We start from the raw sequence: 25,246 nt of genomic DNA on the forward strand, positions 1-25,246 counted from the left end.
CTCATAACTCAGTGAAACACTTTGCTTACTCTGATTAGTTTATTATGGAGAATACAACTCTAGGAGCAGCCAATGAAAGAGATGCATAGGTCAAGGTATGTGGGAGGAGGTGAGATGCTTCCACGCTCTCTCTGGGCATTTGCCTTCCTGACATGTGGCTGTGTTCACCAACCTGGAAGCCCTCTGAATCACATTGTTTAGGGTTTTTGTGGAGGTTCCATTACATAGGTATGATTGATTAAATCAGGGGCCATTGGTGATTGGACTCAGTCTCCAACTCCCCTCTTCCCAGAGGTCAGAGGATGGGGCTGAAAGTTCCAACCCTCTAATCGTAAGCTTGGTTCCTCTGGTAAGCTGACCTCATCCTGCAGCTGTCTAGCTCCTCCACCCCCACCCCCACCCAACCTAGAGTCACCTCATTAGCATTACAAATTGACATCTTATCTCTCCAGAAATTCCAAGGGTGTTAGAAGCTCTTATATCAGGAACTAGGGACCAAGACCTAGTTATATTATAAAAAAAAAAATACTCCTGTCACCCCTACCTCTCTGGAAATTACAAGCGTTTAAGATCTGTGCTAGGAACTGGGGCAGAGACCAAATGTATATTTCTTATTACGTCACAAGTACATAAGAGCCTTACTTCAAATCACCATTTACCTCTTGAAGGTCTTTCTTCAACACTGAGGGGAATGGGGAGGGCAAATCGGCTGTCCTCCCTTGAGATTCCCTCAGGGATCCTTCTAACCCAGATTCCACTGAAGTTCAGAGATTAGAGGGCAGGAATCTCCTGCAGAGGCCAGGAGCAGAGCCTCCTCTGACCTCACCAAGGAGGTGACCGATAAGGGAAGGGCCTGTAGAGAGCTCTGTGAAATTGTGGGTGGATGTCTTCAATTTCTCTTTAGAGATAGCCCTTGGATGCAGACAGAGTTCAGAGGTGGTGATAAAGAAACCTTCAAAAATGTCTACGGTACACACCATGCTGTTTGCTCACACTAAATACCATAGCCCCAAAGACTACAGGGGCCTTTCAACATGCAGTTAGTGGGTGGTGAAATGTTAGGGCCGTTTGAAAAGTGAGCAGATGTCTTGGAATCACATTTTGGCATGAGGTTGCTCTATTTGTATGTGTGTTTACAGTTGCCCCTCCGTTAGGATGCTAATAATAACCACCACCAAATAAAAAGAATTGCATTTACTGAGCACTACACATATACTTAGCACAGTACTCCATGTGTTGTGCTAAGCATTTAGCATACCTTATAATCCTCACAAAAATTTAATGAAGTAGGTACTATTATTAGACCCATTTTTACCATTATTATGCCCATTTCACAGAAGAAGAATCAATTAGGAGCAATCAATTAGATTGCTCAGAGAGTTAAATATCTTGCCTGAGGTCACCCAGCCTGTAAGCATGAGAGCTTGGCTGTGTGCTTTCTGTACCTTGTATTTAACCACTGTACCAATCTGCAATAACTGAGCCACTTGCAAAGGAGCACAAAGGAGTGGGGGCCAAGCAAGGTTAGGGAAGCTGGGATATGCTTGAGGAGAGTGTTAGTATAGCAAGGGCTGTCTCAAAGAACAAGGCAGCAAGGGCCAGAAACAGTGTGGGCAAAGGCACTGAGGTATTAAAGAACTGAGAAGGTTCAGATGAACATTGCAATGCATCTTTGTGGTGTTTTTTTGTTTTTTGCGACAGTCTCACTCTGTCACCCAGGATGGAGTGCAGTGGTGTGATCTCGGCTCACTGCAACCTCCACCTCCTGGGTTCAAGCAATTCTCCTGGCTCAGTCTCCCAAGTAGCTGAGATTACAGGCATGCACCATCTTGCATGGAAAAATTTTTTTTTTTTTTTTTGAGACAGAGTTTTGCTCTTGTTGTCCAGGCTGGAGTGCAATGGTGCGGTCTCAGCTCATTGCAACCTCTGTCTCCTGGATTCAGGCGATGCTCCTGCGTCAGCCTCCAAAGTAGCTGGGATTACAGGCGTCTGCCACCACACCTGGCTAATTTTTGTATTTTTAGTAGAGATGGGGTTTTGCCATGTTGCCCAGGATGGTCTTGAATTCTGAGCGCAAAGTAAGCTGCCCGCCTTGACCTCCTAAAGTGCTGGGATTACAGGCACGAGCCACCATGCCCAGCCAGCAATACTTTGGATGTGGCTGGAGAAAGGCACTTGAGTATTGTTGAAAAGATGAGGGTGGAGGAGCAGGCAGGGACCTGAACATGAAGGGCCTTTTATGTCTTGCTACAGAGTTTGATTTTTTTTTTTTTTTCTGAAAGTGAGACAAAGTTATCTGTAACAGACACCTGTGGTTGCCTACCCATCAACTCATCACTACTCGCTCTTGACTCATTGACTAACAGAGTTCCCTTTTTAGATCAGGAAATCTGCTCCACCCCTGGCCCTGTGCTTCTTAGAGGCAACCATGGAAATCCAGTTCCCTTGGCAGTGAGTTAGAAGGAGGCATCACTCAAGTCCAGCCCATGAGTCATGAAGGCAATCTGCTGGAGCCCTGAGAAGGGTCCCCTCCCTGCTGTAGATGCACAGGGAGGAGTGTCTCCCCTCCTGCTGAGTGCTGTGGTATCTGTAGTATCTGGAAGCAGTAGCCATCATGCCACTCTGAAGGGGTGCAGCCTGGAAACGACAGAGCTGAAAGAGGGGAAGGACTTGGGCTCCTGGGAGTCAATCACTCAACCTACCAGGAGGCACCTTCCCCAGGTTACTTGCTGGGTGAGGTGCTAAGGGTCTTTATGACTGTGCCAGCTGAGTCAGGAGTGTAGGAAGGTGAATGAGGGGAAGGTGGTGGAAAGAATACAGTTAGGAGGCAGTAGCTTCTGTAGCTACCTGCCCTCTGCAATCTTCCTTTTCCCTCCCACCCCTGAAGGGATTATTGAGTATTTTGGAAATGATGAGTGGAAAAAATGCATAAAAGTGTTGTGTAAGTCAAAACAACATTGACAGGCAAAATACTGACTGTATTTCTGCTCTACTGATGCTGTCAGAGAAGACAGCCCCGGCAGCCTCAACCTGGTTGGGAAGCGAAGACAAACAAGGAGCTTGTTTAACATACATAGAAAAGTATCTCATTGTTTTTTTGTTGTTGTTATTGTTTTTTGAGACAGAGTCTCACTCTGTGGCCGGGCTGGAGTGCAGTGACACGATCTCGGCTCACTGCAACCTCTGACTTCTTGGTTCAAGCGATTCTCCTGCCTCAGCCTCCCAAGTAGCTGGGATTACAGGCACGCGCCACCAAGCCCAGCTAATTTTTGTATTTTAGTAGAGACGGGGTTTCACCATGTTGGCCAGGATGGTCTCAATCTCCTGATCTTGTGATCCACCTTCTTTGGCCTCCCAAAGTGCTGGGATTACAGGCATGAGCCAAAACGCCCGACCAAAAAGTATCTCATCGTTTACTTGTCTGTCACCCCTCACTAGAAGGTAACCTAGAATATAAACTAGAATCCAGAAGATCAGGGAGTTTGTCTTGTTTGCAGTATTCCTAGTAGACATTCAACTGACGTTTGTTGAGTGAACAAATGAACCCTCAGCCACTACCCTAGGTCTGGCCAACGTGGCCTGGCCAACTTTACCACATCCTCTCTACATCTTGCCTAAAGTGCCTCCTTCATTACCATTGCAAACTCTTCCTGCAAGCACCGTTTAGGACTCCTAAAGAACAAAACAGTATGGACATAAACAGCTTCTGTCCACATTTTCCCTCAGAACCCCTAGTGCTGCTACCCTCTCTAAAGCACTGTTGGCACTGAACACACCGGTCAGGGGCCAGGAGCAGGTGCTCATCCATCCATGGCTGGTGGGTAGGTGGAGGCTGACTCCTTCAGCTAAAGGGCCCCATTCTTTCTTCTCCCTCCAAGAGGGCTGGGCTGGGCTCCTCAAACACGCAGGCTACAGGCCTCTAGTGACAACTCTCAGTGCTGGGGAAAACACTGACCAGGGTCCCGCAACTCTCCTTGCATCCCTGACCTTACCCCCACCACCTCTCTCCCTTTGTTCTCCCACCTCCTCTTGGCAAAGACCCTCCTCCTTTCTTAGTGGCCCTCTCTTCCTCCTACTCTGTTTCCTGGCTTTATTCCCCCCAGGCTTCCTGTCACACTAACCTCTTTGTCTCCTCTCCCCATTCCTCAGATGACATATTTTTCATGCCCTCTGCAAGCCCAAAGCTGCCCACAGGGCCTTTCTTCTTCATTTCTTCTGTCTCTCAAAAATGCACTTAATTTGGATTTAACCAAGTTTCCCTTTGGGCACTTTGTTCTGTGTGCCCAGGTAGCCTGGGGGGACCATCCCTCTCCATGGGATAACCAAGCCATCCCAAGAAAGAATCTCTGAAAGAGGCAGCTTTGTTGGGCTTGGCTGCGAGCCACCTGCCTGGGTTTTGTTCCAAGCCATACCCATCTGTGGCTCTCTCGTAACCTATCAAAACTCACGAGTACATACAGAGACCCCCTCAATGGGTTTAGTCAGCTCTAGAATGGATTCTCTGGGTGATGTATAAGTATATGACATTACCTCCACATCCAAGGTCAAGTTCAGGAAGCAGTACACACAAAACCTGACACAGTAATACAAGATACAATACTGGAGTGCTAATGCCTGTGTCCCCTACTCAGCCTCAGGGCAGTCTCATTTCCAGGGCTGCCAGCTCTGAGTGTCCACTTGGCCAGCAGCTTCCCCCAGCACAGCTGTCCACCTGAAGTGCACTCAACATTGGCAGCCTGGCCTTGAGATCCCATCCTACCCACCCTACTTTCCTTTTAGGAGCTGTATAGCAGCAGCCACCCTTGGCATATTATTCTCCCTCCTACTTACAGGGAGGTTTTGCAGGCTTGAGCTCCTCCCTGATCAAGAAAAGCAACCTAAGCAGTTAAAAGTTAAGGTCTCTTCAGAGAGGAAAGCAGAGGTCACCCCAGCAGGAAACAGTACAATTTCTTTTGTGGAAAGGAAACAGGTCATGTTCCCTGCCTTTCTGCACTCTCTGCCTGCCCCTTGCCATGGGGATTCCAGATGCCCCTTTTCTCTACTTTGAGCTCAGCCTTCCATCCTCCTTTCCCAGGTCAAACCTTTGGAGTCAGCACCCACTGGTGGGGCACTTGACGACCAGCCCCCAGGCCGTGCGAGCAGAGGAGAGGGCATCATTTAAAGAGACCACAGCAGCAGAGAGGCTTAATCTGCTCTGTCTTTGACCCATCTCTGTTCTGGGTAACTTCACTAACCTGCTCCCTCTAAATCTGTACCTACTTTAGGATCCACCAAGAGTCTGTTTCTGCCCTAATTTGCCCACATGCCAGCTCTCATCTGCTTCCCTGACCACAGTTCCAGCCCAGTAGAACCATTTTTGGTTTGGAGCTGGATTCATCTTTCAAAGCAGAGAGTGAGAAGAAAATTCTCTAACTCTTGATGCACAGAAGGAGTTCAGTAAATGCGAGTTGAATTTGATGAAGAATGAGAGAAGGGAAGACAGGAAGCAAGGGAAAGAGGGGAGAGGGAAGAAGAATTCTGTTCTTTAGAGTGCCCTGCCATGGTAAGGACTCCAGAGTCAAGGATTCTGTAAGTTCTGATGCAAGGAGGAGGGCAGTGTCTGGGAGCTCACAGCTTCTCCTGCTAGCCTCTGATGTTCCACCCCTGCCTCATGAACTTCTCTCCAGACCCTGAAAACACCAGGCCCACCACCTCCTGTCTTTATTCATGCTGTCTCTTCTGCCTGAGCTGCACTTTCCTCTCCTCTTCACTTTACTCGTTCCTTCTTCTTCAAGATCAGGTACAAATTTCTTCTGAGACCTTGCCACCCATCCCTTCCCTATCATAGCAGCTGGGGTCCCTTTCTATGGGTCTACCAGTCTTTGCTCCCATTCCTTCTGTGATCTTGACAGGACATATCCATCTCTGTCTATTCGTCTCTCCCTTTCACAGCTTCGTTCATCCACATATTCATTCATACTTCATTTACTGAGGGTCTGCTGAGTGCCAGGAAGTGATCCACATGCTGCCAGGTAGTTTACAGTCCAGTGCGGGAGAAGACTTAAAAAGGAGTTACCAGACGGAGAATGTTTTGATAAGGAAAGTCAGGGTGCTAAGGGAATATATAACAGGAGTTGGGGGCAGAACACTCAGGGAAGATCTCCTAAGGAAAGTACACTGAAGTCGAAACTTGAAGAATGGAGAAACCCATGGCTGGGGAGAGAGGTAGGGGGATGTGCGTGTGCGTGCATGTGTGCGAGCATGTGTGCATGTGCACGCATATATGTACCTGGGGAGGGTTCCTGTTCAGGCTAAGCATGTGCATGTGCAAAACCTCCCCAGGGAAAGGGACAATATGACAGGGAGGAGTCCTCAATGGAGGGAAATAAAGCTGGAGAGTTAGGTAGGAAGAGATTCTGGAATACCAGGAAGGCCATGGTCAGTGCCAGCTCCAGAAAGGAAGGGACTGTGACCTATTTGTTTTGGTATTATGGAGCCCCTCAGAGTGCCAGAGCCATACAGGTACCTGAGAGGTGTTTATTGAACAAATAAAGAAATGAAAACACCTTAACTAGAGAAACAGAATTGAAACAGAACATGGTGTCTAACAAGTGAAACAAAAGCACCTCTACAGGCCAGCTATGCCATCATGAAGGCCATTTCAACCTTTAGCTGGGAGACCAAAAAGTACTGCATCCATCTGGCTGGCACAGGGACAAGTTTGTAATGAGGCACATATGGCATGATTTGAGTTGGTCAGATTTAGCAAAACAGGAGTGTCATTTATCCAAAGCAGGTCTATCTGGAGCCAGTGCGGGAAATCAGAGTGACATTTGCCAGAATGGGACTTTACACAACAGGGGAGTCTAGCAGACTGTGACCCAGCTCCCTCCGAGAGGGTTGTCTCAGCTACTTCCTGAAGTCTTATGGATCTTGGAGGACCAAAGCATTTTGGAGCTGGGCAGGACCCTAGGCATCCTCCCTTGTTCAGCCTCTAATTTTACAAGTGAGGACACTGAGTCCAGAAAGGCTGAGTTACTTACCCTAAGTTAAGGACAAGACCAGGCCAGGTTTCTAGGTCTCCTGATTCTATATCCAGCCTTCTAATAAACACATCTAAAAGGAAGGAGAGAGGGAGGGAAAGAGAGAGGAAGAGAAGGGAGGAGGGAAAGGAGGAAAGGAGAAGGGAGGGAAGGAGAAAGTATGTGGGGGAGAGAGAGAGAAGTGATGGCCAGTGTTGGGTCTCAGAAAACAATATCTCAAAGTAAGACATTTTGGCTTGCTGAGTACCTCAAACTAAAGGAGACTGGATGGCCTCAGAAGCAGCCCCAGAAGCAAGTTCTCTCTGACCTTCTCCCGCCCTCATGTCTCTTGCCCCTCATTCTTCCCAGTCGTAGAAATCACAATTCCTGGCGGGGCATAGTGGTTCATGCCTGTAATCCCAGTGCTTTGGGAGGCAGAGGGCAGGAGGATTGTTTGAGCTCAGGAGATTGAGGGTGCAGTGAGCTATGACTCAGCTATGTAGACCAGCCTGGACTACAGAGCAAGACCCTGTCTTTACAAACATTAAAAAAAAATTAGCTGGGCATGGCAGCGTGAGCCTGTAGTACCAATGACTTGGGAAGCTGAGGCAGGATCACTCACTTGAGCCCAGGAGTTTAAGGTTGCATTGGGCTGTGACTGCCACCACTGCTCTCCAGCGTGGGCAACAGAGCAAGACCCTGTCTCTTTAAAAAATATCATAATTCCTCTTCCTGAAGGCAAGTCATTGAAACTAGAATCCCTCTCTTCCAAATTAAGCCATAAAACCTAGAAATATTACTCTGACCTTCCCCTGCCTTTCTGTGCAGAAGCTAGCCATAAATAAATTCCCTGACCTACCTTGTCTGACTGCAGGTTATCCTTGTTCCAGAGGGGTTCTCCCCTCTGCCTGGGAGGAAGGAATGCTACACAGTAAGACCAAGAATCTGAGCAGACAGGCCTTGCTCAGTTCCTCCCGCTCAAGTTTATTACCTTTAGACCATATCCTTTTTGTGCAATCACATTTCTACATAGCTGTTCATCTTCATCAAATCTATGCAAACAAGTGGACAGTTTTCCCTGGGTCTTTGTGTATGCATTTTTGAAGTCTCCTGCATCATGTAAAACTTTTCTTTTTGAGACAGGATCTTGCTCTGTCACCCAGGCTGGAGTGCAGTGGCACGATCTCAGCTCACTAAAACCTCTGCCTCCTGGGTTCAAGCAATCCTAGTGTCTCAGCCTCCCAAGTAGCTAGGACTACAGGCACACACCACCACACCTGGCTAATTTTTGTATTTTTAGTAGAGATGGGGTTTCACCATGTTGCCCAGGTTGGTTTTCAACTCCTGGGCTCAAGTGACCCACCCACCTTTGAAATGGCTCTATTGTCTGGGGTACATGCCCTGGCTTTTGGTCTCACTTGAGAAAGAACTCAGGACATGGACACACATGAGGAGTGGGTTTACAAGTGGAAAGTTTAATAGAAAAAGAAGAAAAGAGAGAGAAAAAGCTTTCCTATGCTGAGAAAGCAGGTCGCCCAAAAGAGGGTCTCTGGTCTGCAGTGGAACGCAGTTGGTTTTGTACAGGCTTGAGGAGGTGGTGACTGATTTACATAGGGCTCAGGGGATTGGGTTGACCAGGTATGCCATTCACATAGCCCGGGGAAAAGACTGGCCCTCCTACCCTAGTCTTTTATTATGCAAATACAGACATCACCTGGTGGTGGCCATGATACTTGTACACGTGGTTTTACCTGGAGGCTGCCATGACACCCAAAAACCTGCTGACAAGGAAAAGAGGGTTGGAGACCTGGTGACAAGGAAAAGAGGGTGGGAGACGCCATACTGAATGTACCTGGCTTCCAGGTACAGCTGTCTGCATTTACATATAAAAGTTCCTAGTTTGCATAATTATGCCTTACTTCTCAGGCTGCTTTCTGTTAGAGAAGAAATGGTTTGGGGGCTGCTTTTTATTAAAGGAAAATTCCACCAAGAATTCTCACTCTTTCTAGCTGCCTAAAAATTATTTCTTAATAACTCCTGTATTACCTTGGCCTCCCAAAGTGCTGGGATTACAGGCATGAGCCACCACACCTGGCCTAAAACATTGATTAAATAAATTTGCTATGCTTTTCCCTTGCTAACTTGTCTTTTGTTATAAAAGTGTTGGCTGTGAGCCTCATGATGGCTGAGAAAGGGTACCACACATTTCTGCCCCTACAATGGCTTAGTTCCAGACTTTGTTACTGAAATGGTTTTGATCTGTGTCCCCACCCAAATCTCATGTTCAACTGTAATCCCCAGCATTGGAGGTGGGGCCTAGTGGGATGTGACTGGATCATGGGGATGGAATTCTCATGAATGGTTTATCACCATCCCTCCTTGGTACTGTATAATGATAGAGTTCTCACAAGATCTGGTTGCTTAAAAATGTATAGCACCTCCCCACTCACTCTCTCTTCCTCCTACTCTGGCCATGTGAAGTGCTTGCTCCCTCTTTGCCTTCCACCATATTTGTAAGTTTTCTGAGGCCTCCCCAGAAGCCAAGCAGATGCTAGCATCATGCTTCCTGCATAGCCTGTGGAATCATGAGCCAATTAAACCTCTTTTCTTTATAAATTACCCAGTCTGGCCGGGTGTGGTGGCTCATGCCTGTAAACCCAGAACTTTGAGAGGCTGAGGTGGGTGGATCACAAGGTCAGGAGTTCAAGACTAGCCTGGCCAACATGGTGAAACCCCATCTCTACTAAAAATACAAAAATTAGCTGGGCGTAGTGGCACGCGTCTGTCAGGCTTCTGAGCCCAAGTCTGCATGTATACATCCAGATGGCCTGAAGTAACTGAAGAATCACAACGTAAGTGACCTCTCCCCTCCTCCCCAGGCTGTTCCTTGCCAGGCCGAGTCAGGTCCCAATTCTTCCTCAGCCTTTGCTCCCCTACCCTATAATCCTTTTATCACCCCCTCCTCATACCCTGTCTGGTGTAGTGTTTCTTTCCACGACTAGCCCTCCCCAACTTGCCCAACAATTTCCTCTTAAAGAAGTGGCTGGAGCTGAAGGCATAGCCAAGGGTAATGCTCCTTTTTCTTTATCCCAACTCTCCCAAATCAGTTAGCATTTAGGCTCTTTTTCATTGAATATAAAAACTCAACCCAGTTCACAGCCCATTTGGCAACAACCCTTAGATGCTTTACCACCATAGACCCAGAAGGGCCAGAAGGCTGTCTTATTCTCAACATATATTTTATTACCCAACCTACTCCCGACATTAGAAAAAGCTCCAAAAATTAGATTCCGGCCCTCAAACCCCACAACCGGACTTACTTAACCTTGCCTTCAAGGTGTACAATAATAGAGTAGAGGCGGCCAAGTAGCAAAGTATTTCCAAGTTGCAATTCCTTGCCTCCACTGTGAGACAAACCCCAGCCACATCTCCAGCACACAAGAACTTCCAAACACCTGAACCGCAGCAGCCAGGCATTCCTCCAGGATCTTGCTTCAAGTGCTGGAAATCTGGCCACTGGACCAAGGAATGCCTGCAGCCCAGGATTCCTCCTAAGCCATGTCCCATCTGTGCAGGACCCCGCTGGAAATTGGACTGTCCAACCCAGCAGCTACTCCCAGAGCCCCTGGAACTCTGGCCCAAGGCTCTCTGACTCCTTCCCAGATCTTCTCGGCTTAGCGGCTGAAGACTGACACTGCCCAATCACCTCAGAAGCCTACAGGACCATCACAGATGCTTTGGGTAACTCTTACAGTGGAGGGTAAGTCCATCCCCTTCTTAATCAATATGGAGGCTACCCACTCCACATTACCTTCCTTTCAAGGGCTTGTTTCCCTTGCCTCCATAACTGTTGTGGGTATTGATGGCCAGGTTTCTAAACCTCTTAAAACTCCCCAACTCTGGTGCCAACTAGGACAACATTCTTTTATGCACCCCCTTTTAGTTATCCCCATCTGTCCAGCTCCCTTATTAGGTCAAGACATTTTAACTAAATTATTTGCTTTCCTGACTATTCCTGGGCTACAGCCAAACCTTGTTGCCACCTTTTCCCCCAGTTCAAAGCCTCCTTCACATCCTCTCCTTGTATCTCCCCACCTTAATCCACAAGTATAGGACACCTCTACTCCTTCCTTGGCGACAGATGATGCACCCCTTACCATCCCATTAAAACCTAATCACCCTATCGGGGGAACCAGCCCCCAATATTTCAACATAGGTTATTTTCTATTTTCCCTAAGTGTCGGCTGGTCTGAGAGACAAAGAGAAAGAGTACAAAAGAAAGAAATTTTACAGCTGGGTCTCTGGGGGTGACATCATATGTTGACAGCTCCCATGATGCCCACCTGAGCCACAAAACCAGCAAGGTTTTATTAGCAATGTTCAAAGGGGAGGGAGTGTATGAATAGGGTGTGAGTCTTAGAAATCACATGCTTCAAAGGCAATAAAATATCACAAGGCAAATGGGGGCAGAGCAAGATCACAAGGCCAGGGTGAAATTAGAATTACTAATGAGGTTCCATGTCCTGCTGTACACGCATTGTCATTGATAAACATCTTAACAAGAAACAGGGTTCAACAGCAGAGAACCAGGCTGACTAGAATTCGCCAGGCTGGAATTTCCTAATCCTAGCAAGCCTGGGGGCGCTGCAGGAGACCAGGGCATATTTCATCCCTTATTTACAACTGCATAAGACAGACACTCCCAGAGTGGCCATTTTAGAGGCCTCCCCCGGGAACGCATTCTTTTCCCAGGGATGTTCCTTGCTGAGAAAAAGAATTCAGTGATATTTCTCCTATTCACTTTTGCAGGAAGAGAAATATGACTCTGTTCTGCCCAGCCCTGCAGGCAGTCAGACTTTATGATTATCTCCCTTGTTCCCTGAAAATCGCTGTTATCCTGTTCTTTTCAAGGTGCCCAGATTCCATATTGTTCAAACACACATGCTTTACAAACAATTTGTATAGATAACGCAATCATCACAGGGTCCTGAGGCAACATGCATCCTCAGCTTATGAAGATGACGGGATTAAGAGATTAACATAAAGACAGGCATAGGAAATTATAAGTATTGATTGGGGAAGTGATAAATGTCCATGAAGTCTTCACAATTTATGTTCAGAGATCGCAGTAAAGACAGGCATAAGAAATTATAAAAGTATTAATTTGGGGAACTAACAAATGCCCATGAAATCTTCACAATTTATGTTCTTCTGCCATGGCTTCAGCTGATCCCTCCGTTCAGGTTCTCTGACTTCCCGCAACATCACCCTTACCCCACTAAATGCCAATATCCCATCCCACAGCATGCTTTAAAAGGATTAAAGCCTGTTATCACTTGCCTGTTACAGCATGGCCTTTTAAAACCTATAAACTCTCCTTACAATTCCCCCATTTTACCCGTCAAAAAACCGGACAAGTCTTACAGGTTATTTCAGGATCTGTGCTTTTATCAACTAAATTGTCTTGCCTATCCACCCCATGGTGTCAAACCCATATACTCTCCTATCCCTCAATACCTCCCTCCACAACCGATTATTCTATTCTAGATAAACCTAGCTGACCCCATGGATCCTAAGTCCTTTCCCTATTCCTCTTTCCATTCCTTAAAAACAGCCCTAAAAGCTGCTCCCACACTAGCTCTCCCTAACTCACCCCAACCTTTTTCATTACATACAGCTAAAGTGCAGGGCTGTGTGGTTAGAATTCTTACCCAAGAGCCAGGACTGTGCCCTGTAGCCTTTCTGTCCAAACAACTTGACCTTAATCTTTCAGCCTAGCCGTCACGTCTGCATGTGGTGGCTGCCACTGCTTTAATACTTTTAGAGGCCCTCAAAATCACAAACTATGCTCAACTCACTCTCTACAGTTCTCATAACTTCCAAAATCTATTTTCTTCCTCACATCTGACACATATACTTTCTGCCCTCCAGCTCCTTTGGCTAAACTCACTCTTTGTTGTGTCTCCCACAATTACCATTGTTCCTGGCCCGGACTTCAATCTGGCCTTCCACATTATTCCTGATACCACACCTGACCTCCATGACTACCTCTCTGATCCACCTGACATTCACTCCATCTCCCCATATTTCTTTCCTGTTCCTCACCCTGATCACACTTGGTTTATTGATGGCAGTTCCACCAGGCCTAATCGCCACTCACCAGCAAAGGCAGGCTATGCTATAATATCTTCCACATCTATCATTGAGGCTACCACTCTGCTCCCCTCCCACTACCTCTCAGAAAGCTGAATTCACCGCCTTAACTCAGGCCCTCACTCTTGCAAAGGGACTACACGTCAATATTTATACTGACTCTAAATATGCCTTCCATATCCTACACCACCATGCTGTTATATGGGCTGAAAGAGGTTTCCTCACTATTCAAGGGTCCTCCATCATTAACACCTCTTTAATAAAAACTCTTCTCAAGGCCACTTTACTTCCAAAGGAAGCTGGAGTCATTCACTACAAGGGCCATCAAAAGGCATCAGATCCCATCACTCAGGGCAACGCTTATGCTGATAAGGTAGCTATAGAAGCAGCTTAGCATTCCAACTTCTGTCCCTCATGGCCAGTTTTTTCCTCCTCTTCGGTCACTCCCACCTACTCTCCCACTGAAACTTCCACCTATCAATCTCTTCCCACACAAGGCAAATGATTCCTGGACCAAGGAAAATATCTCCTTCCAGCCTCACAGGCCCATTCTATTGTGTTGTTATTTCATAACCTCTTCCATGTAGGTTACAAGCTGCTAGCCCGACTCTTAGAACCTCTCATTTCCTTTCTATTGTGGAAATCTGTCCTCAAGGAAATCACTTCCCAGTGTTCCATGTCCTATTCTATTCCTCAGGGATTGTTCAGGTCCCCTCCCTTCCCTACACATCAAGCTCGGGGATTTGTCCCTGCCCAGGACTGGCAAATTGACTTTACTCACATGCCCCAAGTCAGGAAACCAAAATACCTCTTGGTCTAGGTAGACACTTTCACTGGATGGGTAGAGGCCTTTCCCACAGGGTCTGAGAAGGCCACCACAGTCATTTCTTCCCTTCTGTCAGACATAATTCCTCAGTTTGGCCTTCCCACCTCTATACAGTCTGATAACGGACTGGCCCTTATTAGTCAAATCACCCAAGCAGTTTCTCAGGCTCTTGGTATTCAGTGGAACCTTCGTACCCCTTACCATCCTCAATCTTCAGGAAAGGTAAAATGGACTAATAGTCTTTTAAAGACACATCTCACCAAGCTCAGCCTCCCACTTAAAAAGGACTGGACAGTACTTTTACCTCTTGCCCTTCTCAAAATTAGAGCCTGTCCTCAAGATGCTGCAGGGTACAGCCCATTTAAGCTCCTGTATGGACTCTCCTTTTTATTAGGCCCCAGTCTCATTCCAGACACCAGCCCAACTTGAACTGCATCCCCAAAACTTGGATACAGCCTAAAAACTTGCCAACCAAAAAAGTAATTATGCTGAACTCCCTTGGGCACTCTCTAATTAGATGTACTGGGTCCTCTCAATTCTTAGTCCTTTAATACCTGTTTTTCTCCTTCTCTTATTTGGACCCCATGTCTTCCATTTAGTTTTTCAATTCATACAAAACTGCATCCAGGTCATCACCAATCATTCTATATGACAAATGCTCCTTCTAACAACCTTAATCTCTCCCACTGTAGGTTGCCACACCACCCCTAATCCCTCTTGAAGCAGAAACATCACCCATTATCTCTCCATACCACCCCCCAAAATTTTCACTGACCCAACACTTGACCACTATTTCATTTTATCTTTCTTATTAACATAAGAAGACAGAAATGTCAGGCCTCTGAGCCCAAGCCTGCATGTATACATCCAGATGGCCTGAAGTAACTGAAGAATCACAACATAAGTGAAAATGGCCAGTTCCTGCCTTAACTGATGACATTCCACCATTGTCATTTGTTCCTGCCCCACCTTAACTGAGTGATTAACCTTGTGAAATTCCTTCTCCTGGCCCAGAAACTCCCCCACTGAGCACCTGCTTGTGACCCCCACCCCTGCCTACAAGAGAAAAACTCCCTTTGACTGTAATTTTCCACTACCCACCCAAATCCTATAAAATGGCCCCACCCCATCTCCCTTCGCTGACTCTCTTTTTGGACTCAGCCCGCCTACACCCAGGTGATTAAAAAGCTTTATTGCTCACACAAAGCCTGTTTGGTGGTCTCTTCACATGGACACACGTGACAGCATCAGTAATCCCAGCTACTTGGGAGGTTGAGGCAGGAGAATCACTTGAACCCAGGAGGCAGAGGTTGCACTGAGCTGAGATTGCGCCATTGCACTCCAGCCCAGGTGACAAAGCAAGACTCCGTCTCAAAAAAATAAAAAATAAAAATAAAAAATAAATAAATTACCCAGTCTGAGGTATGTCTTTATAGCAATGTGAGAATGGACTAATACAGTTACCTAATATAGAATAAAGCTCCAGTTCATTTAAGCCTCAGTTGCTCTGTTTTGTGTTTTCTGCATTTCATTCACTTAGCTAAATGTAATTGATGCACCTTCTTTCTTCTTGCTCCCTCTTCATTTCCCCAAACTTCATTGAGCTTCTACCCACTCAGCTCCTGTTCCTGGTCTCTCCTTCCTTTTTACTTCTCTGTTGCTTCCAAATTTTGCCTCCAGATTTGCTGGAGAGCCATATTAATCCATTCTCAGTTCGACTTACTTTAAATTCTTATTCCTGCTCCAAGATTCGTCTTGTTGCAGCTCAGAGACTGCTAGGTCCCACCCCTTCAAGATTCCTAGCCAATCAGGCTCCACTTCTCTCCTTCTAACCTAAAAATAAGTCCTATAAGTCCTATAAGTAAGCCATATCGGGTTGGGTTTTAAACATTTCTTTGTTTTCTGGCTTGCAACATGGAGTCACATTCTTACATTCTAGGTCCCATCTGTAATGAGTGGTACAGTGTGGGTACCAGCCCAGCAGAGTGGTGGGTAGCCTGCTCAATGGGAATGGGCTCTGGTCCTTACTCCATGTTAGTACCTATGAGCTCAGTATCAGCCCCAGTCATAAATGTACCTGAAGAATTAATTGATCCATCCATCCATTTAATACCCACATGAGTCATGTTCAAGGCTCTAGCATGGACTCTGTTAGGACAGTATCTACAGGGTCTTTCCATGTATCATTATTGTTTGCCACAGGCTTAGAAATGATAAACCCTTGGCTAGCAAGTAAGATCATCCAGAGAAACGGGGGAAGGGATGGCCCCTCTCTTTCTCTCTTTATGCTCCTGGCCTTAGTCTGTTTTGTATTGCTATAAAAGAATACTAGAGACTGGGTAATTTATAAAGAAAAGAGATTTGCTTAGCTCACAGTTCTGTAGGCTGAGCAGTTCAAGGGCATGGCCCTGCTTCTCACAAGGGCTTTTGTGCTGCATCACAACATGGCAAAGGAGATCAAAAGGGAAGTGGACATGTGTGAAGAGGGAGAAAAAGCTGAGGAGCATCCTATCTTTATTACAGCCCAATCCATGGGAACCAATCCATATCCATGAGAAGTAATCCAGTCTAGCAACAGTGAGAACTCATGTACTACTATGAGAATAACACCAAGCCATTCATAAAGGATCCAGCCTCATTACCCAAATACCCCCCACTAGGTCTGACCTCCAACATTGCCACACTGGGGATCAAATATCAACATGCGTTTTGGTGGGAACAAACTAACTCTATCCAAACCATAGCACCTCTCCATTACTAGTGTTGAAAAACTTGACACTAAGTAGCCCTCCCTTTTCTGGTCATTTAGTCTACTACTGAAGATCTGAGAAAAAAAGGGATGCTGATCTTACCATTCTACAAATGAATTTGCAATTATACAATTAGACCGTCAGGGATCCAGAAGTAAATAATTTGCATTCAAGGGCAGACATTCCGAGCAAGGAGGGCAATTTCAGCCAGTGTATTTGCTACTGGTTGTGACTATCTACCTGATGTCTTGAGATATAATAAAATGTACAGAATGGATCATTTCAAGGAAAAGTGGGCAAAGACTAAAAAGTGAAATAGTGAAACATGGAGCATCCCAGTGGACCTCCATGTTCTTCAGATGAACTGGGATACATTCTGAGTCTAGTTCCAAATTTCAGTTATTTAGTTATAAATAAACAAAAGCAATGGCAAATAGAAATTAAAAAGTGCCAGGCGTGGTGGCTCACAGCTGTAATCCCAGCACTTTGGGAGGCCAAGGCAGGTGGATCGCCTGAGCTCAGGAGTTTGAGACCAGCCAGGCCAACATGGTAAAACCCTGTCTCTACTAAAAACATAAAATTACCCGGGCATGGTGGTGTGTGCCTATAATCCCAGCTGCTTGGGAGGCGGAGGTGGGAGAATAGCTTGAATCGTGGAGGTTGCAGGGAGCTGAGACTGTGCCACTGCACTCCAGCCCGGGCAAAAAGAGTGAAACTCAGTCTCAAAAAAAAAAAAAAAAAAGAAAAAAAAGAAAAAAAAAGAAAAGAAAAAAACTAAATTAAACTAAACTAAAAAGTGGGCAATGTATCTAGTTAGATTCAGAAAGCTGAATGACAAATAACAAGATGTCAATTGGGACAAGGATTGCTAGTGTCATCTATGGGTCTATAACAGGAACATATCTTGGGGAAACAGCAGAAGTTGTGAAAGCTTAGATACCTCTGGTTGGAGGATTTTCTTTATCAATCAGCTTGGTACTCAAGTATGGTCATCGCCTGAGGTCGTAGGCCTGATCCTTCTGACTCAGAAGAAGGAAGGCAGCCAGGAGTTACTTATCTGCCTCTTCTAGATTGGATTGAATCTATATTCTGTTAGACACCATTAGCGATATAACTTTTCTTCCTCACTTCCCTCACACAATGAGAAGTAAAAGGTTTAGTTTCCTCTGAAGTAATTTTTTTGGGCCAATATATCAGATTGATTCTGAGCTTTTTGATGGAGTTCTGAGATTTGCTTATTAAGGATTTAAATTCATGCTAATAACTGACACCCAAGTAAAATAATGAGAGCTCGAATACCTAAGCCCTAAACCAGTGCATCTTAAACATTAGTGCAAATGAGTCACATAGGGGATCTTAGTAAAATACAGATTTGATTCAGCAGGTCTAGGGTGGGGCCCGAGAACCTGCACTTCTAATCTGCTTCCAGATCAAGCTGATGCTCCTGGTTCACGGTCAGCATTTTTGCAAGAAGGGCAGAGGGCATTATTTTCAAATTTGGCTACATATGAGAATCACCTAGGGAGTTTTAAAAAAAAGTGCTGACGCCGGGGTCCCATCCCCAGAAATTCTGATTTAACTGGCTTCAGGGTGCATCCTGAGCATCAGGATTCTAGAGCATGGTAGAGTTTGAAGACCACTAGTCTAACAAGTCTGCTCCCAGTTGCTTGCTGATCCTCTCCTGATTTCTTTTCTAGGAGAAACTGCTGCAGTCCAGGGTATATGTGAACTTGGGGACAGGCGCCTGGATTCAATCCTGCTGCTTTCCTTGTGGTCTGCCTTCCTATCTGGGAATGGTGCAATGATCCTGCTATCTTAGAGGGTTGTTATGAAAATTAAGTGAGGTCCGATATACATGAAGAACCCAGAAAAGTGCCTGGTATGATGTGTTATTACTTCATTATTATTTTCAACAGCTAAACAATTAAGATTCACTAAGCTTTAATAGATGGTTATTTGTTGTGAGGCCCAGGAGTGGGGCTCAGAATGCCTTTCCTCCCAAATACGCTTACCAAAAGAAGTCATCCTGCTAATTTGTTGAGAACTTAAAAGGCAGAGATGTCATTCTGAGGGGAAGAAATTTAAGACCTACTCCCCAAACTGGGTCACTGAAAGCAGGAATTAGGACACCGAAGATCAACTTCTACTTCCACAAAGGCATTCAGGCAACATTTATGGAGTGTCCACTGTGTACAGGGCATTCTGCTAAGCCTTGGGGAGAATTACAAAACAGCTAGAAAGCATGGATGTTTAGCTTTCAAGAGCTTCTGGTCTAATGCAGAAGATAAGTTAGGCACATAGTCAAGTAGCTTCCTTATTGCCTACAGGACTCATTCATTTGTTCAGTCAATATCCAAAGCTGCTTGTTGTGAGCTAGCCACAATGCTAGGGACTGAGGTTACAAAGATAAAGAAAAAGAAGACGTGTTCCCCCCACCTTCCTCCCACTCCCCCAAGATGCTTATTGTCTGGGAGAAGAGACAGAAAATCACACAAAAAATTATAGAGCTTTGAAAGTACTTTGGGAACCCAGGAGGCCCTCCCCATCACCAGGAGACTAGGCTGTAGAAGAATGTCTGGGAAAATTCTCGGAGGAGGTGACATGGGGCTGCTCAACCCCAGGCTCCTTAGCTTTGCATCTAAAGCGCTTCCGGATCTCTGCCCCACTGATTTTCTCAGCTGTATCTCTTAAGTCAAGCCCATTTCCTATACTCATCCCATTTCCTATACTTATCCATACTCTGTGTCTGACTTTGCTCAAGATTACAAGGTCCATGGCAGCAATGACAGCATTTGTCTTCTTCACCAAAGTGTCCCAAGAGACTTGTGGAGAGCCTGGCTAGTCTTAATGCTTAAATGAATGAATGTGGTCTTTTGTTTGTGCAGGGACAAGCTCGACCAGCCTTGAAGACCCAAGTAAGGCTCAGCCTTTGTTTAGCCATCTCAACAGCAGACAGGTAACTGCCACTTACAAGATACTCCTACATCCTTCCTGAGCCCTGCTAGGCTTGGAAGCCTGGTCAGCAGCCCTAGGCAACCAGCCATGAGATCTGGAACTGGTGGTGCTGCCTGCCTTAGACACGATATACCTGCATCTGCCTCAGTTTTCCTTCATGACTAGACCTCTTCTCTGAATACCACCCTACTGTCTAAGTCTTTCAGTCAGCCTCCCAAGCCTTCCCCTGTCAGGGCCAGATCATGTTCCCTTTATCCTTAGCTATGATTCTTGTCCTCTTGTGAACAGGCTGATGGCACAGAACCATGCCTTTGTCATCAGTACTCCGAATCCCAATTACCTTCTTTACCGGCATCTGCTGCAACCAAGACAAAGTTTGCGGCACCCTTTTAAACACTGTGCACTGAACTGCTCAGCCTCCATTATTTTCCCAGTCTTGTCCTATCTTCTTCCTCATAACCCCTGAGTCTGGTTTCTACCCCTGCGCCCGGTTTCTACCCCTGCGCCCTAGCCACAGCATTCCTTGTATGCAAGTCAGTCCTAGATTAGCTAGCCCATTTCAAATGCAGCCTCCCTGTTTAATTCCCTCTCAGAATGTAATCTCTCTCTTCCCTGAAGTCCCGTATCACCACACCTGCACCTCACTTAAAGACCTTTTTACTTTACATCACAGCTGTTTGTGTAACTGTCATCCTTTCTTTTTCTTTTTTTTTTTCCTTCTTCTGGAGATGGAGTCTCACTCTGTTGCCCAGGCTGGAATGCAAATGCTGTGATCTTGGCTCACTGCAACCTCTGCCTCCCAGGTTCAAGCGGTTCTCCTGTCTCAGCCTCTCGAGTAGCTGGGATTACAGGCACGTGCCACTACACCTGGGTAATTTTTGTATTTTTAGTAAAGACGGGGTTTCACCATGTTGGCCAGGTTGGTCTTGAACTCCTGAGCTCAGGTAATCCACCCACCTCAGCCTCCCCAAGTGCTAGGATTACAGCCATGAGCTACCACACCTGGCCTATCATCCTTTCTATAAGGCTTATAAGCCAAGCACATGTGTTTTTCATCTTTGTATGCCCCAAGGTCACTACAACTAGACCCTCAGACAGCTTGCTGAAGAGATGAAGAAATCATACAAATTAAATAGGATGCAGTAGTCTCCCTGACCCTCTGGCCCCATTCCATTCTGCCTGCACATTCCCTCCTATAGTAATCACTCTAAACACAGCCTTTCTCATGCCAAATGCCTTTCCCATTGCCACATTCCTTATCCTGAATCAAGTCTGCCCCTACCCCTTTTGCTGTATCTGGCCTGGATCCTACCTTCCCAACCTCATCTATTGACACATCTTCCATCACCCCAAACTATACTTCCATAAGGACCCATTCAACTCTCATTTTTGTCTTGATGTTCTGTTTTTCTTCATCCTGGAAAATTTTCTTTTCCTTCCCCTATTCCTGCCTGGCCATCTAATGTGGTTTGGCTATTGGCCTGGCTCAATAATCACATTCAGCACTAAGATATTTGAGGATGAAAAAGGCCTTCATTTCAAAGTTGTGAGTAGATTTTAGGATGAAAAAGGCCTTCATTTCAACGTTGTGAGTAGATTTGATCTAACAAGAAATGAGTCTTCACAAGTCCTTAAGGGTGGATGGTACCCTTGTTTTGGGAAACCATGTGGTGGGTAGGGCAAATGAAAATAAAAATGTGCCTAAGGTTCTTGAACAGAGAACTGTGAGGAATTGAAGCTGAGGGAGATGTCTTCAGTCTAAGAAGCTAAGTGTTCTGTTTGGTAACAGAAATGAAATGTACAGCTGAGTAGGAGTTGGGTAGGGAGCTGTAGAATGTCCCTCCGGTTGCAACAAATTTAGCTGATGCTGTATCTGTACTGTCCTTTGTTTCTGCAGGATGTGGGATTTCTTTATTAAGAGCTGCTTACTAAAATAATAGCAAATATTTGTTACACCAGGACTGAGATAAATCCTTGAGAGGATTAACTACTGCAATTCTCATAACAATTTTATAATTTTTCAGGCAGAGAAGGATCATGTCCTGCAAATAAACGCAGAACCAAGATTTGAACGACAGGGTCCTGACTCCACAGGCTGTACTCTTAACCCCTACTACCACAGTTTTTTTGTTGTTTTTTTTTTAAATCTCACCCTTTAAAAATTCATTTTTAGATATGTTTTATAATTAGTACAATAGAGCATCCTTGTTCCTTGGGGGTCCAAACTCAAAAAATTTTTACTGGTAGGAATGCCCAATCACATTATGCCACTTTTTCACATGCTACCTTGCTTCATTTGCTTATTGCTTCATATTCATAAATCATATTTCTCCTAGGAAATTTGCAGTGTCCTTGAAGGTAGGAATTATGTCTTAAACTTTCACTTTATTCCCACAGTAGGCCTAACTGTATTGTCCCTACTCATTGAATTGAACAAAACTGGTACTGCAGCAACCTTATCCCTCTGGAGTAAAGCAAAGCTAGTGAAAATATATACAGTAGAAGTATAGTCGATTTCCAGAGCTTCTGGGAAGGCCGAAATCGCAGTAACTTAAAAATAATTCTGCTGGCCGGGCACAGTGGCTCACACCTCACTTTGGGAGGCTGAGGCAGGCAGGTCACAAGGTCAGGAGTTCAAGACCCACTTGGACAACACGGTGAAACCCCGTCTATACTAAAAATACAAAAATTAGCCGGATGTGGTGGCACATGCCTGTAATCCCGGCTACTAAGGAGGCTGAGGCAGGAGAATCACTTGAACTCGGGAAGTGGAGGTTGCAGTGAGCCGAGATCACGCCATCGCACTCCAGCCTGGGTGACAGAGTGAGACTCTCTCAAAATAAAAATAAAAATGAAAAAAATAAAAAAATTTAAAAAATGAAGTCGTATTTAATTTAGGGCTTTGCTGTCCAGTGAACTCAAACTGCAGATGTGCAGAAATCAGCCCAATTGAAGGTGGCTATAACCCATGCTTTGACTCCCTCTGTTGGCAGGAAGAGGTTGCTTTCTCACTTGCGGGAATTCCTGGCTCAGGTTGTATCATGGCTGTTTACTATACATACAGCCTGAGAAAATTCAGCCAGATTAGAAAAGAGGAAGACAAAACCCACTGAATCTTTCTCCCCAGATGGCAACGAAACACTCTTTTCATTTTTCTTACATGCTAGCATTGCTACCTATAAACTGCTTAAGTTAATTGTTCAGAAAACCACCACACACCTGACCTTGTTCGGCTGTGACTTTTTTTTTCTTTTTTTTTTTTTTTGGAGATGGGGTCTCACTCTGTCACCCAGGCTGGAGTGCAGTGGCGCAATGATAGCTCACTGTAACCTCAAGCTCCTGGCCTCAAGTGATCCTCCCGCCTCAGCCTCCTGAAATGCTGGAATTACAGGTGTGAGCCACTGCACCTGGCCCCAGTCTTCTAATTGCAGGGCATAAAAAGTACAACCTTGATAGCTCACAGGAGGCTGCACATGGAAAGCCTGGCTTTCCCACACTCTCTGCTAACACTGTATCTCTAATATTTTCCATGATATAGAATTTTTTTTGGTCTCATCTAGTGGAATATCTAAAATTATTCGTTCGATTCATTAAGTGGAATTAAACACATACACATCTTTCCTTAGTACATTGTTTCTTTCCCAATTCTCCCTTTCCAGAATTTTTATGTATGTGTCTCAATTGTCATTTAATCGCATCAATGGCTCCTCATCATTTGAGATCTGGCTCCAATACCCCAGGCAGAATTCCTCCGTATGGTTTTCCCACAGGCATACAGAGCATCTCTTCTCCCATTTGGGCTGTGAGCAACTCCTAGGACCAGTGGAGACCCTGAGATGCCACCAGTGCCTAGCATATTTCAGAATTCAAAAAAGATTTGCTCAAATAAATACAATTTAAAGCCATATTTCATTTTAAGGGCTTATTTTTTCCATGTGAGAATTCTCCCTGCACGCAATGTGAAGACATTTATTTCATTAAAGGGGCATAACAATTATATATATATGTGTATGTGTGTATATATATATATATATATATACACATCTACCATGTTGTCAAGAAACTTTGTTTACATTAGAGTAGAATTAAATAGGCCTGGCACCAATCAGGGCTCTGCCACTTACTGTTTGGAGAAGCGATTCACAATCGGCATCCTTGCACGTTCTTGCTAGATGTGCCAAGAATGCAAGACCCTGATCACGCTTTACTTGGGCCATTTCTTGGGCCATTTCTCGGCGTTGTGTTTGTAGCGAGCAATCTTGAGGGATGAGGTAATGTCTCCCTATGGAACAAAGAGCAGCCTTGCTTACTGCTCACTATAGCATGGTGGGTTCCCCAAGCTCAGCATTCCTCTTCTGTAATGCAACCCATCTTGTGTGTAAGCATGCATCTGGGCCCGTGTGCTTCGTTCCTGTGAGGATTGGGGTCCAGAGAGCCAACTCAAACATGGTGGCTGACACTCTGGCTATTGCTTCTGCTGTAATAGTCTTTTATCTCTGACTCAGAAGTCTGGTGTGTTCTGTCAGCATTCACGAAACCGTGAAAGCTACCACGTTAGTTTGCAAACATAACAAAATATCAGATTCATCACAGTTCTCCACCCTCACTAGCTGGGTGTCCTTACCCAAGTTTTTCAACCTCTCTTAGCTGCAGTTTCCCTTCTTTATATTGTAAAGGGGACAGTGGTATGTACCCGCCTCATAGCTTTGTCTTGGGGTTAAATAAGACCGTAAAATCCCTACCACACTAGACTTTTCCCGGGTGTTCCCTTTCCCTCTTTGAACTCTGCCAGAAACTATTCCGCATTGAGACCTGGCGATGCTGGGCAGGGTCGGGTACCGGTGGAGCACAGAGTGGGCCGCGGCTGGCGGGTTTGGTGCGGAAGCAAGCTGTGGCCAAGCCGGGAGAGCGCGCCCAGCGGCCGCCCTGCGAATCTTCCGTAGGCGGGGCTGGGGCTGCGGCGAGCTAATAGGAGCGGGAGCTGGGCGTTCGGTCTCGCCGCGGCAGTAGCAGAGCAACCACGCGGCTTTGAAAGTCTATTTCAAAGGACTTCGGGGTCTTGCGGATGGGGATCACTGCGGGCACTGGAGACCTGCAGGCCCCCACCCATCCGCCTCTCAGATTCGGGGCGACCGCACCCTTCCGGGCAGCGGTGCCAGGCCCTCTGCCGTCCCAGCCACTGGGAAAACCTGGCGGCCGCGCTCGAGCGCGCGCCCTCCGGCCACATGCACCCGCACACGCATGCTCCCAGCGCTCCCACGCGTGTTGGCACCCTCTCAGCTTCCGCCCACGCAGTCGCGGGCCCCGGGCGCGCGGGCTCGGGGCGGCTGCGCGGCGTCCTTGGAGGCAGGTGCTGGCGGCAAGACGAGCTGTCGGAGGATGCTGCGGCGCGGGGCGCGTCGCCCCCCTCAGTCTACCAGAGCCCGGATACCTCAGAAATTCGGCTCTGGGTCTGTGGGGAGCGAAATGCAACCCAAACCCCATTTTTCCGAACCCCGCGCAAATAAACACGCACAAGCACGCACACAGACGTCGCCGCGGCTGGCGCTCGCCGCCGCAGG

The 25,246-nt window shown here is 46.1% G+C and overlaps 1 protein-coding gene across 1 annotated transcript in view; it reads right to left on the reverse strand.

Annotated features, from left to right (window-relative positions):
* BCAR3 (breast cancer anti-estrogen resistance 3) overlaps positions 1–25,246 on the reverse strand; it is a 281,941-nt gene that overhangs the window by 256,293 nt on the left and 402 nt on the right. Inside the window, exon 2 of the mRNA XM_011940002.1 lies at positions 23,810–23,967. The gene's annotated coding sequence lies outside the window, so the exon portion shown is untranslated. The remainder of the gene's footprint in view (positions 1–23,809; positions 23,968–25,246) is intronic.

Source organism: Colobus angolensis, unplaced genomic scaffold (genome assembly GCF_000951035.1).
Source record: "Colobus angolensis palliatus isolate OR3802 unplaced genomic scaffold, Cang.pa_1.0 Scaffold186, whole genome shotgun sequence".
Lineage (NCBI taxonomy): Eukaryota > Metazoa > Chordata > Mammalia > Primates > Cercopithecidae > Colobus > Colobus angolensis.